We start from the raw sequence: 17365 nt of genomic DNA on the forward strand, positions 1-17365 counted from the left end.
TTCTCGCATTCACCACCACTCCTGGCACAGCCTCCCCCAACAAACAACCCCTTTATTACAGCTTCCCCTCCACCTGGGGAACCACGTCCAGACCAATCCACCACCTCACAATTAGCTTCTGCCCAGCTGAAGCCTGTAAGCAATCAGGCCTGACCAGCACCTCAGGTGTTTGTGCCCAGAGAAATGAAGTGTTGGGGGTCAAACTGAGCAACTGCTCAGTTATAGATTCCTCTGGGTGATCCAGAAACAGAAGAACAGCAAGATCATGTCTTAAGGAAGAGAAGTGAAGATCCAAAGGAACCTCAGGGACCTTAAAACCCCTTGTTAGTACCCAGATAAATAGCCAAGCTGTAGCTGAAGCTGCTAAAGTTTTAGACTAAGGATAGTGAAGACTAATGGCTCTGTTTAGATGGCTGCTTTGGACAAATCTTAATTCCCAAAGGGGCATTACTTGTTTCTCTATTTCCTCTGGAGTACAGACCAAAAGAATTATATACAGAATTATATTTTTTCTCAAGGTTGTGTGTTTTGCTGTCAGTCAAGGTGACAGCTTGACTTTATACATACTCTAAATGAACACTAACTTCATGAAGTCCACAAAACAATTACAGATTATCTGTCAGAACTATGAAAGAGATTTTGCACATCCAGAAACCAGGATCCACTCCTGGAGTGTCTGTGCATGAACAGGAGAATGAAAGGTATTTAACAACCAAAAAATATTTAGGAACTGAATGGGGAAAGGACCAAAGTGATAAGCAAACAATGATTAGGACACCAAACACATAACTTCTTCTGTTAGATATATCAACAGGTTTAGTGTCTTTTAAATTCTGGAATTATTATTTTATGCAAAAGTTTTAGTAATGTGTAAATGATAGCATACATTATATTTTAGTATATATTTTTACTTATACCACAGTTCCACTTATCTATGAGATACTCGCCTTGCTAAATTTATCAAAAATTAACTTCAGCATCATCAGTGTGCAGACAAAAGGCACAAAAGATGGAGTTTTGCTGCCCGACCTACCCCTAGGATTCCTATGCTCCTGCAGTTCTTGGTATCCAAGTATCACCTGAAACAGCCAAGCTCTGTTTGACAAGTATGGAGGGATTCAAAACTGGTAGAGATGCTGAACAATTAAGGCTTCAGGAGTTAGTCTTTTGATGTTTTCTGCCTGTATTATAGGGAGACTACCTTTGATAATCTGGACGCCTGGCTCAGAACATTATGAAATCAAAGTTAGTTCCCAACACATCAAACTTTAATTTAGACAGAAATGCCTCCCTCAGAGTTGAAATGCTCTTAGTACATGGGGAGCCTTAATCTTGCATGTTCCCCTGATTCAAAATAATATTTCATCCTGACCTTTAGCTGAGAGTTAAAAATAAATGCTGGCAATTATAGTTATGCACAACTGAAGATAAAAGTAGACTCAATCAGCCTACTTTACACTAGAAACATTCCACCCATTTGGGCCAGTTTGCTTTCTGCAGCTGGAAGGGTGAATGGAAGAAAAGGTGAAAAGTTAACATGGAAGTGAACATGTTAACATGTTCAAAAGTTAATATGTTCGACAACAAAGTGTTGAAAGATATCACCTGTGTGTTCTCACAAAGAAAAGGAAATATGCTGCTAAACCAGGCTTTCATTGTTTCTTCTCTGAGAGGGGAGAAGTTTTATTAACTTTGAAACACAGCCTAACTATGCCACAGCTGTAATATGCTATATATCTTGTATATATGCAATTATCTATAATGTATATATACACTTACAGAGAGAGGGGAAAATGTCATGACAGATGGAGGATAGACCTGACAACAGAAGACACGAAGTCTGAGAACCAGCCTATACTGGAACCTGGATATTGAAGTTAAAATAGATGCATGTGCAATCAGAAGGATGCCACTTCAAAATATTGTTCTGCTTTGTTAAAGAGCTTTCTAGTGATGTGAGGTTTTTAAATTGACTTTCAGTTTAAGCAGAAATCCCTAAGCCACTTAGCATGGGAGGGTGAAGAGGCTCACTAAAACCTTGCTGTTTATGCTAATAAGATAGTAACTCAATTTACCTGAGTACTGATCAATGCTAAACAATCAGAGAAGTTCATGTATTATGTATTTCAAAAGAATCTGCGCTTTTTAGTGGAATGGCACAAGGTTAAACTACTGGTAGACACTGTTTCCCTTGAGCCCAATTTCTGCTACAGTGCTTCCTATCCACATAATGAAGAAACAATAGCAAAATAAAGCATTGTTTGGAACACATAATGAACTGCTGTCATAAACTTCAACCTTCAAAAGTCATTATATTTTACAGTTTGATGCAGCAGACAATCATCAGGCCTCCATTTGCTGGCTACATCAAACAATGTACACCACTTTTTACCATGTCTCAGTAATTATTGATAGAACAATTGTCATGGCTTGCACTGCTAATACCAGTGCATTAGCAATTGAAACAGTTTGTTACAGACTTCCTGGCAGGTAAACTGCAGTGCTGTAAAACCTGCCTGCCTCTACTTAACAATTACTTTAGGAAGTACCCAAAATCTATAACTTTCAAGTTATCTGTTCTTCCTGTCACTGACTGTTTTCTGTGGTTTATTTAATTCTTTTACACTAAATTGCACTGCAAATACCAAACACTTGTTTTTAGTTCACAGCAAATCACAAGAAAGCTTTCTCTGATTTTTAAATCAAATGAGACCATTTCATACTCATAAGCAAAAGACAAAATACTTCTGTACTTCTATGCAGCATTCTGCTGATGGGCACCTGTGTGAGCCCTTCCTCTTGAGTGATAATTCAAATATTATTACATAGAAAAAAGATTAATACTAAAATTCAATCAGTAAAAACAGACACAATTTTTATTTTTTTTTGCTATTATCATGTACATGCAGGATCTCATTCATACACTAACTAACAGCTCCTCTTGAAGTTACAGGACAACTGCAATGTGCTAATCATTATACTTCAAACCCCTTTTTCTTTGTTTTTGACCTTGAAACATTCATTAATACAATATGGAATAAGTTGCCCCGAGTTTGCAGAATCACCATTCCTGGAAATATTAAAAAATAGCTGGAAAAAGCCCTGAATATACCAAAGTTTGTTCAGCTTTGACTGGGATTTGGACAAAAAGATATCCAGAGATCTTGCATGCCTGAGTTCATTCCATAGTTCTTTCAGAATAATTGGCAAAATTACCTGCTCTCTCCACATCCAGTCCTACATTTCATGCAAACAAAATGAATGGAAAACAGGGCAGGTTGTAGAGCAGCTCTATATGGGATCAGGTTGAGAGAATTCACTAAGAAAATTACATATGCTAACAATGGCTTTTAGAACTGAGAGAGATGGAGAACAGATGATACCATGAAACATTTTATTGAAATGTTCCGAGGCATTAATGCCACTATTTATATATCAACATACATTGCAAAGGTTACTTAACATCTCCTTAGATTAGTATGTTGTTCAGAATCAAATTAAAATTTATGACTACAATTCTGAATAATTTATAGATATCACATACTAGGGTACTTCAGAGTTTCTATTCAGTGGAATGAATCTGTACATCTAGATCAAATACATAATATATAGATATGGAATTAATTTCATACAGAAGGAAAGGCAAAAAAGAGAGGCTGATGAAAAGGAGAAGTGGGTGCATGTTCTGCTGAACACAGAGAGTGTTGTAAAAAATGGGTCACAGAGAAAGAATAACAAAGCTATCACAAAATACATCATCCTTCTATTTGGAAGTCTATAAGAATGAAAAACTTAACGAGAAGTCCAAAGGGCAGGAGAATGGTCCTGTCCTGACAGAGACATCCCAACAGCTAGAAATCAGCTAAGAACTCTGTCTCCAACCATCTGAATACAGTCAGAGCCTTTCCTCCAGTCCCTGCCTGACTCATTCCTTTAAACTGTCATTTGCAGCTCCTTTTTGAACTAATCTGGTAGAATTCAAGTCAGCTCATTATCATTCCTTGAGATTATTAATTAAAAGCAGTAGTAGAACACACTATGATGTTGGTATCCCAGAGTAATTTTCCAATGTAAGTTATATCTCACACAAAGAAAAGAGAGCCCTTTTAACAGTCCATTTTCAAGATAAAGTGCAAGCCCTTAGGAAAACCAGTATCATCTGCTCTGCACTTTAGCATTACCACAGCCTTTAGGTCCTTTAGGTATGTAATTACACATTTTTACTAATAAGCATTAACTTATATTTACTGCAACTGCATTCTTGATACTGTTTATCAGCAGTGATCTGTGTTGGGAACTGACAAACTCAGCATAATTATAAATGCTTGTAAAAAGATGGTATTTGTGCTCACATAGACAAGACCCAGGGAAAAAACTATTGATTTATAGGATGGTAGCCTCAATAATCTTCATAGTAATTAAAATCTTCTTATACTAGTGGGTAATCAGAAGGATTGGATCTCCCTTCAGGATTTGCCTGCATAGCCCTTGAAATTGTTGTTAAAGGAATCAGAACCCCCTATCTTTCTATTTAAATAATTTACACTTTAAAATGCCACCCTTAAAACTTCAAGGTTCACAATTGCTATTTAAATCAAAGCTTAAATATGCAGACACTAGATTTTCTCTTCTTTCAAGTGAGTCTTGTTGAAAAAAAACAAACTTTCTTTTATTTCCACTAGATGAGGTTAATGTATTTCCAAGGAGACACTACTTTTGCAGATGGCTTGAATCAGAGAACTGCTATAGTTATCATTATGCAGCTATTCAAATAGAAACCCCTAGAACTTGGCAAAAGGTGAAAAATAATGTCTCCTAATACATTGTACAGACTCAATGCAGGAAGGCAGGAAAAAGACAACATGTAAAAGTCAAAATGATAAAAATAATCAACCAGAATAATGCTTGAAAAATTGAAAATGATAAGTATGTCTGACATTAGGTTATGAAATTAATATATCCAAGGTAGGAAAGAAAAGCACAGTGGTAGGATAATTTACATGGAAAAAAAATCTGAAGTCTGAACAACACACAGGATAGAAGTAATGCTGTGTAAATATGATTTATCTCCTATTAAATTTTATTATGAGAAATAACACAATTTAATGAACCCATGGACCAACTTGTGTGCTCAGGGGACATTGATTCGAATCCTTCTTTGGGAGTTCCCTAGTAGTGAAAAGATGCTTAAAAGTTTTTGTCAAGGCCATACAAATAATTGACAACATCACAAAAGCAGTTGACAGCAATTGACAGAAGCACAAAATCAGAATTGGAAACAAATGTACTGGTCAGGTCAGAAATGAGAATAATTTAGAGATATAAAAGTGAGACTTTTACAAGTCTTCCAGAGGCTTTTAATTTCTATATTTTATCAGTGTAATTTACTTCAATGCATTATCTTTAGCCTTAGGTGGCAGGCAAACAGAAAAAATAGAAAGCAATTTCAGTATAAAATCATAGACTCAGAGCACCACTGAAAATGGACAGATCCAATGGGAGCAGAGATAGGTCAAACCTCATCTGTTTTAAAAATCATAGCAATGTGCAAATGAATCCAATAAAATGGTCTATTTTTAATATAATGATGTCCTGTCTGCAGAATAAGATAATACAGGATAAACCTGAAACTAATCTTAGAATACTTCATTTGCTGGTTCTTCCACAAAAAGTAACTGCAACAATTAGCAATTTAATACATTTTCATTCATGAGCAATGAAGAAAGGTCTTGTTCATATTTGATAAGAGCATAAAGCAGATCTGAGGCAATGTAATTAACCAGTCATGCTTTTTTAGATTAAAGTTGTCTTTTCAGTCATTACTGATATTTGTAACTTGCCACCTGAAGTAAGTTTATCTGCTGTCATCACGTTGTATTACAGAATGCTGTGTTTACTGTGTGGTTTTGTTAGAAAAATATCAAAATGAATAAATAATCATACAAAGGCCCCCTGTACTCAAGCTTCCTACTAAAGAATCCTCTTTACATATAGATAACTAACTATGTGTGGATATATGAACATACCTGCTGAAGTCTGGACACAAACATATGTGACTAACAGTATTTTTTAGAATTCTTTGTGGTACTATGCTCTGTAAAGAATAACAGGGAAAAAAAATAAAAATAGGAAGTTGCTCTAACTTTTTAATAGAGAATTTTTATTCCAGAAGAGAAAAAAAATCACAAAATTGCTTAATTATGAATTTGGACCCTTTCTCATATTGTGCTTTATTACACAGGTATGACATGGCAATCCTTTAAATGCAGCCCTAAAGACAACAAAAGCAAAGGAAAGACTGACAAAGCATATAGATTGATGCCTCTTCCTGAGAATTTGCAGAAAGGTATTCTGTTTACATTTATTTCATTTTTAAAAGCCACAATGTGATATTCCTCCTGCAAGAGAATTATTGTCTCCACAGATGTAAAGGTGATAAAAAAAAAAGTTATTTGCCTTGACCTTTCTAAACAGCTTTTTGCATGTTTTGTTTTATTTTGGTTACTTTGTTTGGTTTAGGGATTGTTTGGGGATTTATTTTTTTTGTTTGTTTTAAATTTCAAAGGCATTAGTATTAAAAATGGAACAGGACTGATACTCTAAATACAAAGAACTGGTGATTTTCTCCCTGCATCATTTTTGCCAACAGATATCTTTTAAATACCAAAACTTTCTGCCATTTTCATTTTGAAGCTGAGCAAAACAAGATTTGATAGTTTAGTTGCTTTGTTTGTTATATGCTGTTGATTCCAGGCTTCCAACGCCAATACAAACAAATTTGCACCCCAATTAGCTTTCATAAATCAGTTCATTTCCTGAGGCTGTTCAGCACCACACAGTAGACACCTGCTAAATTACTCACTGAAAGCACCAAGGTGCAATTGTAACCCATTAACTTGGGGAGGGGAGAGGTAAAAATAAAGCACTGTTATAACCTTAACCTTCCACTGATGTCTGTGCCAAACAGAATCTGGTTCTGATTTTTACGTTGATTATTTCCTATTAAAGGGACCAATACAGAGAACAGAAAGGAGACAAAAAAACCCCAAATACAACTGTAATAGACTCTGCAGGAAAACTGAGAGGTTTACCCTTTCAGGAAACATTTTGATTAGAGTAGGATACAATAAACATGTTTTTAATGATTGAAAATATCTATTCCCAATCATTTTATTTTCTAATTAAAAGGAGAAAAGGCAGATATGACTGTAATTCTAATGGTGAGAAGTAAAGACTGTGTGGCAATGGGGAGATCTTGGCAGCCAAAGATGGCTGATGGAGCTTTGAAAGTAGGACAAGGCAGGGCCAGCTGCTCTTAAATCTCAGGTAATTATCTTAGGACCTTCTTCTTCTCCTTCCCCCTTCCCTTCTCTTCCCTTGAGCTACAACAATAAAAACTTTTAAATGCATATGCAAATAAATAATTTAACTAAATCACTTTGATCACTAGAAACTGTTAGTTAACATTAGAATGTTTCAGCTGAGAGAGATTCAGAGAGATTAATTTGTCTTCCACTGTGCACAACAGCTATTCAAAATCCTCTAAAGACCAGGCTGTGTTGTAATGAAGCATATTTACAGCTTTCTTTATATTTTATTTAGCAAGTAAATACTCTGGTATTTTCAAACTGAAGGAATCTTATTTGTTTTCATGGGACACATCTTTCCAAACACCAGTGTGTTCAGAGAGCACTATTTAAAATGTGCTCTGTTCAGGAGCCAAAAAACCACTCGGGAAATTCTTACTGTGGGTCTCCAGATTTTTATATCATATTTTAGTGTTCATGGATATTAAATTTCCTACCCAACCATACCCTTAGATTTGGAAGAACATCATGACACCTTGCTGACTGAAGCTATTAGCACCTTCTGCTTTCCAGAGACCCATCCCAGCTCAAATTGTTCGCTAGAGGACATTTCTTCCACACCTCAAAACCACATCACTAAATGGCCTATAAAATTACTACAGGGCTACACACCATTACTCTTTAAATATCCCAGAGTAAAGCATTAATGAGAGCTGAATATTTATATGGATTTCAGTATCTGAATTTACAGATACTTTGGTGGGTAGTTTGGTGACTAGGACAACCTTATACTTTAACACAAACTTGCTTAAAAGTAAATTGAAAAAAAAAAGAAATATTCTATGCACCTTCCAAAATAGACATCACTGTTTCTCATGGCTACCAGAACCACAGAGAAACCACATGTAACCTATCAAACTAGGATGACATCTTAAACACCTCTCTTCTTGTATCCAACTGACTTGTTTTAGATGCTTTCCTGACACAACCTTCTCAGGGAGTGTGTCCTCTTCAGTTTGCTTTAGTCATAGAGGCCCATTTGAAAATAGAGCCTTTTAGCTCTTAGAGATAACCTCCCTTTTGAGTTCTTCAAGGAGCTGAGCAGATTTAACACCTTTCTGCCTCCCATAACTGTCCATACACGCCAAACATGTTTATTTTTAGTTGCTGTAAGAAACAGTTATGAAAAGTAGCCAAATAAATGAAATATATTGATTATTTTGTTCTTTCTTTGAGATGCAAATGTTTTCCCCAATGAGGCCTGCTCTCTTTATCTGCTGAGCATTGAGGTAGTGATCTGCTGGCCCTGAGAACTTAAGCTTTTAAGTCTTTCTCTCTTACTCATCTGGCAATCCAAGACCTGCAGGTGGACACATTCTGCAACAAATCAATAATGAAAATTGTTTTTATCCACTGAACTTTTATTTTCATCAACCTGTGCATCATGTCCTTTGGACAATGTCCAAATAAGCTTAAGTATATGTTCTGCCATGTGTCTTTTTGTTGAAATTAGATATAGAGATAATAAGTCACTTTCAATGACTAGTTTTGTAATTTAAATCTCTTCAAGGAATACTGTAATAGCACAAAAAAGTCTCCTGTGGAGATGCACACTTTCATATCTTTAAAGACATTGAGGTTCATCAACTTGGAGAATCTAAACATCCCAAAATACAGCACAGGAAGGTATCAATGGGTTTAGGGTAACTACAGACACGTCATCCCAAAAATCTAATCTTACTTTAAAACCTTTTTCTGGATTTCATATTCATGTGAGTTTGCAATGCAGATTCTTTTTTATTAAATATTAGGATTAATTATGTGATATTTAGATTATTAGTAAAGTGCAGAATTACACATTTTATACATACTTACCAGAAGCAGGTTTTTCAAATTCCTTGTGAAGATCCGTGTATGCAGCTGAATGCCTGGATTATGAGGGATGAAGTAATTTAACACAATTTTTATGGAGCATTTCAGTTGCCTAGGCTTAAAAATGATGACTTGTTTCGTGACAATGGCAGGCAGCCTCATGGACCAAACAGAAGGTGCTTCACCACTGCCAGAAGTCAAGAACTAATTGAGAAATAACACTATTTTACAAACTCCCAGCTTTCTATTTCAGTCTTAAAGAAACCACTAAGTTTTTATTCCCCTAGGCCATAATTACTAGTAAGTGGAAGAAGCTCATGAATTGAAGATATAACAATTGTGATTTTCATAATTAAGGATAAAATTTTAAACATGGTTCAGATTTAAAGGAAGAAGAAAATTAAGGTTAGACTAAAAAGATTTCAGAGCTAAGACTCTCATAATCCTTATACCAATGTTGTATTGAGGCTCTGCCATTCACTTTAGGGGATAAAAACCACAGTTTAAGAGCTGTGATATTTAAAAATGAAAGATGTAAGTAAATCAATTTGAAAAGTTCTTTTCTCACACATTTCCAGTCAGTAGCCGCAGTAAGTGTGCTTTTGTGTACAGGATGTCATCAGAGGAGGGATCATGATTTGGAAGATTGTTTAAAAAGACTGCCACTTCAAAACTGAGGGGTATAAATCGTGCTCATGAAATGACCTGAAGGGAAGCAAATCCCTAATATGCCCATCTTTATTCTCAGGAGATCAACAGAATTGCTTTTCCTCAGCTTGTCAAAGAACAGCAAGACGAAGTGTGTCTGTAAACATCAGTGACAGCAGCAGGTTGGAGGAAGGCTTTTAAGTATGAGAATTCCAAACTCAGAGTGTCACATTCCTTCCTGGCTCAAACTGAAGACAGTTTTATTGAGACCAACGATATTAATGCTTCATGGCCAAAAGAGTGGAAGCAGTGGCCTTGTTGAAGGACATCTTTGTCAGTGTGTGGAACACCAGTGTGCGAACAGCGTGGACTGGGAGCCAAATTCAGGCCCTTGTCCTGGGATCAGGAGAGACCCCCTGGGGGACAGCAGGCACAGGGTGGCCCCTGGGACTGATCACTGCAGCAAACTGCTGTCAAAGGAGTGATCTTGCATCTTTCCCTTCATCAGAACTACGATAAGACATTGAAAAGAGCTCTGCTGCAGCCACCTGAGCCAAAGGAAGTTGAGTTTCTCAGTGGGTTCGTTCCCCATTTCCTTGGTGCTCATAGACAGAATCACCCTGGTCCTGCTTCCAGCTCAAATGTGCACACAGAGTCAGACAAGAGGAGTCCCCACTTCCAGCAACACTTCACAGTGTCATCAACCAGCTGAAATCTCATCATGAGCGTCTGAGCCTAGAAATTATCCACCCAAATGAGTATAACCTTAAACAAAATTTATTCCTATTTTAAGCTCTCTGTCTGTATTACATATTTATACAAGTACCTAAAGGAAAATAACATACCCCAGAGTTCTTAACTCATACTAAGTGGAGGAGTACTGGACTACCAGCAGGAAAATCTACTAGAGCTCTCTGATGTGAGCATTTTTCTAAATAGATTTTTTGTTAAAATTGTAACACATATGTTTAATTATCAGAATAAATTGCTAAGGAAAGCAAAATTACTGCTAAATACCTCTGAAAACATAATTTCTAGGAGACTTTTTATTCCCATGCAATACCTGATTAATCTTTTCTTTATTATTTTGCTACAAAGCTATTAATTTTATTACTTACAGCAGGACAATTTGTAATATACTTGATTTAAAATGCCATTCAGCTATACACTAGTATATATACTAGTATTGCCATAGCTGTCAAATGCTAACATAAAACTGAAAAGGAAACATTTTTTGGAGGTTTTTGACACATATTACTGCTGAAGGTGTATTATTAGCTACCAAGCTTCAAATAAGGAACTATATTTATCATTCACTCATTAAAATGTGTTTTCTTCACATAGATGATCCAGTTAGTAGCAGACAAATTGTTTGCTAAATAGCCCTGCAGTGGAATTGACTAAGAATGCAATATTAATATTATTAGCTATGTTACATAGTCAAAAGATCAAGTAGCTTTATGCTTCAGTAAGTAAGAAACACACTGAAAAATGTTTTTCTCTGCATATACTGAGTTGAGCACCAACAGCTTCTCTCTGTTAGCCTCAACTACAAACAGTGGTGTGGTGCATGACTTTATTTCTCTAGCCTACATTTTGAGAAACCAGGCATGGTGAAAAAATACCTCAAAATATAATTTATAAAATGTACTTTTATTTGTACAGAATTTCAATGTCATAAAATACATAAAGGAAACCTTTTTGCTGACCATATGGATACCAAAAGATGCCTCCAAGGACACATATAAACCATGAGTACCCACATTTGAACATGTCCCTGGTCACTGCAGTGAGGTTGGAAATAGATGATCATTAAAGGTCCCTTCCAACCCAAACCATACTGTGATTCTCTGATTTAATGGGACCCAAGACAGCTTTGCAGAAGAATCATTTCTCTCTGACCCGTGCTGCTATGTCCTGCTGAGGGGATGGACCAGAGCCAGACCATAGGGCTGGAAACCCCGAGACAGCAACAGAGAAACCCCAGGGTGTTTTTAATAAACAAAAGCTGAAGAGTTTCAGTAGATGACAGACAAAGTGCTCCTGCTCTTACCCCCAAAAAAAAAAAAAAAAAAAAAAAAAGTAAGAAGCTAATAAAATATATCAAGATTAATTTAGATTGGAAAAATATAAGTAGAGGAAATTGGATGAATCCCCTTCCTCAAAAGACCCAACTTTGATCCTTAAAATCTTTCAGTAAGTTTAAATTAACTACAAGTAATCGCTATTCACCACTGCAGCCTTTTCTTCATCCTCGAAACCTCACTTAAGGCTTTGATCTCATTCATACCCAGCTAATTTCATTCTGCTTAAATATTACAGATTGCTTTGATAAAGTCTTCCTGTGCTTCTCTATTTTACAGGTTTAACTTCAATAGCATCACTGAATACAGCCACTAACTTAGAGCCAGATTTGCAAAGTAGAATCTATGGGTCACTTTATCTGTGAAGATATTATTTTGCTGAAAAATATGAAGGTTTCCTGATCAGTTTATTAGATCTGTAATTATCCAAAGCCAAGCCAATTATGACAGAAAAAGGACAAATTGCCTAGACTGATGTTAAATAGCTCCAACTAGGAAGTCTTCATTTTCACATGGCCTGGACACCAAACATTTACCTTTATATTTTTGTGATCCTGATATTTTAATCAAGTATGAGCAAACCTTTAGGAAAGAAGCCAACAAAGTGCAATTATATATTTGTTCATTCATTCTATTGTCCGGCTTATCTCCAAACCAACTGCAAAAGTTTAACACAAAGACAGACAAACCAAAAGCTGACAGAGACAGTCGGGGATTTCCAAGCTGAAAACTTGCTGCTCCATGGACTACAGAGACATTGTGGTATCAGGAAATGGGACTTACACGTCAAAGTGATTTTGTCAATGCTCATTTTGTTACTGTTATCGTGCCAGTGTGAAGTCAAACACAGTAATCACAAATTGGAGGCAGGAAAAAATGAAGATATAATCCTGCTACTCTTCTGAAGCCAAAACTTGATTATGGCAGAGGTTTTTTCACAGAACAAGGGCTTTGAAAATATGCAAACCACATAAAATAAAATTATACAAATAAAAAAGAAAATACTTTATTTCAAGTCTGTCTGTGCACATTTCACCAGTCCATTTAAGTATCTTTTTTTTATTTTGGAGCTACAGTTGACAATACTCGTAATAAATCCAATAAACTGAGCTCCATTCCATCAGCCAGTCTTTCTCAAGAGAGACTTCCAGGACAAACAGAACTCTTAACTTCTAAAACAAATGAAGAACAAGATTACACATTGTTGAATTCAATGACAGAATACCAGTTAACTACAATAAGCATAAGCAAGTCTCCTAAAGAAAAAAGGACAAAGGCTACAAGCCTGAAATAGAAACTATATTTGTGTTCTTCTTTTTGCATTTTCTTATAAATGGAACTGAGAAAGGGAGACTTTCTTCTGAAGAACACAAATAATTTCTATAGCATTGCTTAGGAATGAGGAAGTATCAACAGCGAAATCAAGGGGCTGGTAGTTTACACAAGCTGAAAAATCTGGTCCAATGTCTGTGCAATAAAGACATAAAAAAAATTCTTCCAAAAGTAAGACAAAGTTTTAAATGAAATACAACTAGATCACGCCATCATATGCAAATAAATAAATGAATAAATAAATATATAAATAAAATACACATTTATAAATTAGCAGATGTGCTGACACATTAAGCATTAAAACAGTGATGCTGATATAACTAGAAGTTCTTATCTGCTGAATGCAGTACAGGAGTTTACATTATTTTCTATGAGATTTTGATAATAGAATGTTCAGCAAAACAACTTCTAACCTCTCACCTTGAATTTAATCAGATATTTTTCCAGAAAAATCTCTTGGAACATTATACATGAGAAGAATGGTGTTTCTAGCACCACTTCAAAAACTACTATAAAGATGGAATATGTCTTGAAAGCAGCATCTGAAGGTATTCTTGGAAATATCTACCTTGTCTTTATTTTTTTCTGAGCGTGGTAACACTCAAACAATAAAAAAACCTGATTCTTGAGCACTGATAAGTGTTTTTTCTCTGTGTATAATGCCCTCAGTTGATGTGCTTATGTCATAGAGATGCCAGTGTGAGCAAGGAACAAAGCACTCAACAACTTGGTTGGCTTCAGCATTTAAATAGAAAGAGTCATAGTAAAAATTTCAATATTACTGCCACTAAAGAACATAACAAAAATATTATTTCCTTCCTCAAACATACAAACCAAATGCAAAAACCCCCAAATATCTCCTTTTCACTGCACAAACACATATCTGCATCAGATTCTTCTAATTTGGATTTGGATTCCATTTTTTCTTTAATTGCACGGGCACAGATTGTAAGTCTGTTCTATGGGAGACTACAAGTTTATTTCTATATAATATATATAATGCAAATACTTTCAGTGCTGAAAAAATTAGCCTTTTTTTGTTCAGTCAGCTTGTGAAGTATCATCAGCTACACCCATTTGACAATCCTCTAGTAAAGGGAAAAAGGCAAAATAGTAATCAGAGAGATATGATATTATAATCTCAAGCTGGATGTTTGACTACCATGAAAAGAAACATTTTCCAAATACTTGAGGAAGTTGTAATGTTGAAAATATGAAAAATCATGAAAAACATTCAGAATGAAAAGATTTGACATTGCATTGACAATAAACTGCATTGTGCTGCTGCTCTAAGTGCAAACAGTGACGTTCAGCCTCTCTGTGTTCTCAGTATATTCAAACTCAATTCAATAGTAAAGTCAAATCTTGGTGTTATATTAAAAGATATTCTTAAGTATCTACAAAACAATTAAGGTAAGAGGACCTTCTTCCATCCCAGTACATTTGGTTTATATGCTATCTGCCCATCAAGCAGATAGTGCAATAGTAAAATGTGCTAAAGACACTCAACATTTAACTCTTTGGAGAATCTGTTGAAGGAGATATACAGGGTAGCGTATGGAGTAAACATTCCAAGCTTTGGAAATGCTGGATGTGTAGAGCACCTTCATAATGCAGCAAGGCACTCTGATGCAGAATGCAGACAACAGGTAAATCTGTAACTAATTAGGTTTAATAAGAAAGCATCAGCTCGACAGATGAGTAAGTCATCTGCACTCTGCATGTGCAATGGGCACCTGCTCTCTCTCAGCATTCCATGGGGTCCAGGAAGGCAGGGCAATGGCAAGACAGCACTTCCAGGCCAAGGCATCAACCATGTTCTTCTGGTTGCCCAGGGAACCAACTGGGAATTGGATGAATAGACATAGAAACATGTTTTTTCAAGGTCAGCACTGGTATTGTGAGCACAGCCAACACATCCCACTATGAGGGATAAAGCACAGAGAGTAACCAGCCGACACTTTGAAAATAGATGTTTGAGTAATGTTCTAGGGTGTTAGAAAAGGAGAAGTTTGCAGGTAAAATGGTACCCCTGGCCTCGATGCAGGCAAAGTATCACAAGGTGGGACAAGCCCCTCAGAGACTGGACCTGTCTTCAGAGCTTCTAACCAGGAGAGATGTACAGATCCATACTCCAGCTCAAACCCAGTCTTTATACTTCTTCACATCTCCATGTCTCATATCTTGTGAATGATGTTTTCATACTCATATTTACTGTGCCTGAATGAAGGGTCTCAGCCTTCCCAACTTTACTCCTTACTTGCAAGTAGCAACAAAATACACTCCTATGTGTATGTAAAAACAGTGGAGAAGTCTTATTCAGTGCACCTTCAGATGTATCTAAAGCCAATCTGGCACAAGGCAGAGGGATTTTTATTTTTTTTCTTATTGTAGTCTGAAATGGCTCCTTTGCCTACTCACCCCACATACATTTACCGACCTGCTGCTCTCACAGGTATCTGTTTCCCTTTCAATATTGAGTTCCTTTAAAATAAGCTAAATCGGGAACTATTTGATGTCTCCTGAATTAGCTATTTCTAGCAGGAACACCATCGTGAAAGAAGCCTTGCCACCCGGGAAACTCTGTCAAACACAGCAGACATCAAAGAGAGAGCACTGCTGCCATTCTCTGCTCAGCTCAGCAAGAACATTCACCCACCCAGGCTTCACTTTTCTAAAGCCCTGCCTATTCCAGCATCAGCGATCTACAGGAAAAGCCAATGCAGAGGGTTACCCTGAATTCTGCACTTCTCTTTGGAAAGACAACAGCTCCTGGGCTCTGTGGGAGACAACAAACCATGCTGCAGGCAGCAGCTATTCCAGCAATGGTCACAATCCCACCACAGAGGTTTTTTATGCAGTTTTCTCTTCTTCATTACTTTGGCACACATGTGAGTATCTTACCATGTGTTATTATCCAACATATGGAGATCTAAGCACTGCTGTGGGCACCAAGGACTTCTTAACTGGTTTTCATACTGCAAATGTACATTGAGGTGAACACATGCAGCCAAGGTAGCTGAAATAAATGCAGGTATCAGAATTCCCTCCCACCATTCAACAGGAGCATTGAACACATTTCCATGTGCTCTCTTTACCTTTCCTGTGCCCTCCTTTCAGACACTAAATAGGCTATCTTGTCATCTCTCTGATTACCCCTCCACACTGCTTGCAGTCTCACCAGTCTAGATTATCTCCATTATCTGAAGCAGCAATGGCCTCTACTAATCCTGTCAAGAAGTTTGTACAGACTCATGGAAATCTTGGACCATTAATCTTGCAGCAGTTTGGGGTTGACATGAGCAAACCCCATGACTTTAACAAAGAGCTTTGAACAAACTGAAGTGTTTCTAAGAAGCTGCAGGAAGAACATGAGATAAGGAGGCAGACAGCAGTGTACATGACAGATAAAGTGATTAAAGGAAGGGTGCTCAGCAGTAATAAAACATATTTCTTTTTTTATATTCAGTAGTAATTCCAGGTGTTCTGTGAGATTTCTTGCCATGACAAACCTCACACTGCTCCTTAAAATTCCCATTTGGTTATTTATCAGTTTAACTGACAAAAGACACTGAAAAATTTCTTTAGCAAAAAAAAGATGGTATGAGCCCTAATGCATGAAATAACAGGTATTTCTTCCACTGTTGTATTTGAAATATCACATTTTGTAAAGTTGCATTGGCTGCAAAGAGGATTTGAATGGTTAAAAGGCAGAGTTATCCAACTATTACTTCTTTAATAATCTCAATGTGTATGCACATGTAGAACAACAGAATGCCATTCTTTCGAGTAAAACAACCAAAATATTCTTTGCTACTTAATTGAAATGGTTTCTGCATATGCAAAAGGAACATAAAACCAAGTTTTCTTTCTGGAACAAATATTCAACCTGTCAAGAATAGCACTTGATGTCAGGATTATGAAGTGTGGATGAAATGACAGACCAACAGAGGGAATCTGATGCGAGATTAATGAGATGTGCTCCATACAGTCATAAAAGTACTTGAAATAAGAAACAAGGAAATGAGGGGAAAAAAAGAGAGAAAAACAACAGAGAGAAAGGAGTTGCTTTCTGAGCCTTCTGTTGTGATCCTGTGAAAGATAAGTGATACAGAATTTTAT

General features: G+C 36.5%; 1 protein-coding gene across 4 annotated transcripts in view; it reads right to left on the minus strand.

Moving 5' to 3' along the window:
* PCDH11X (protocadherin 11 X-linked) overlaps positions 1 to 17365 on the minus strand; it is a 459145-nt gene that overhangs the window by 298164 nt on the left and 143616 nt on the right. The window lies entirely within an intron of this gene.

Source organism: Manacus candei, unplaced genomic scaffold (genome assembly GCF_025592945.1).
Source record: "Manacus candei isolate 608988 ecotype Guabito, Panama unplaced genomic scaffold, ASM2559294v1 h1tg000003l, whole genome shotgun sequence".
NCBI lineage: Eukaryota > Metazoa > Chordata > Aves > Passeriformes > Pipridae > Manacus > Manacus candei.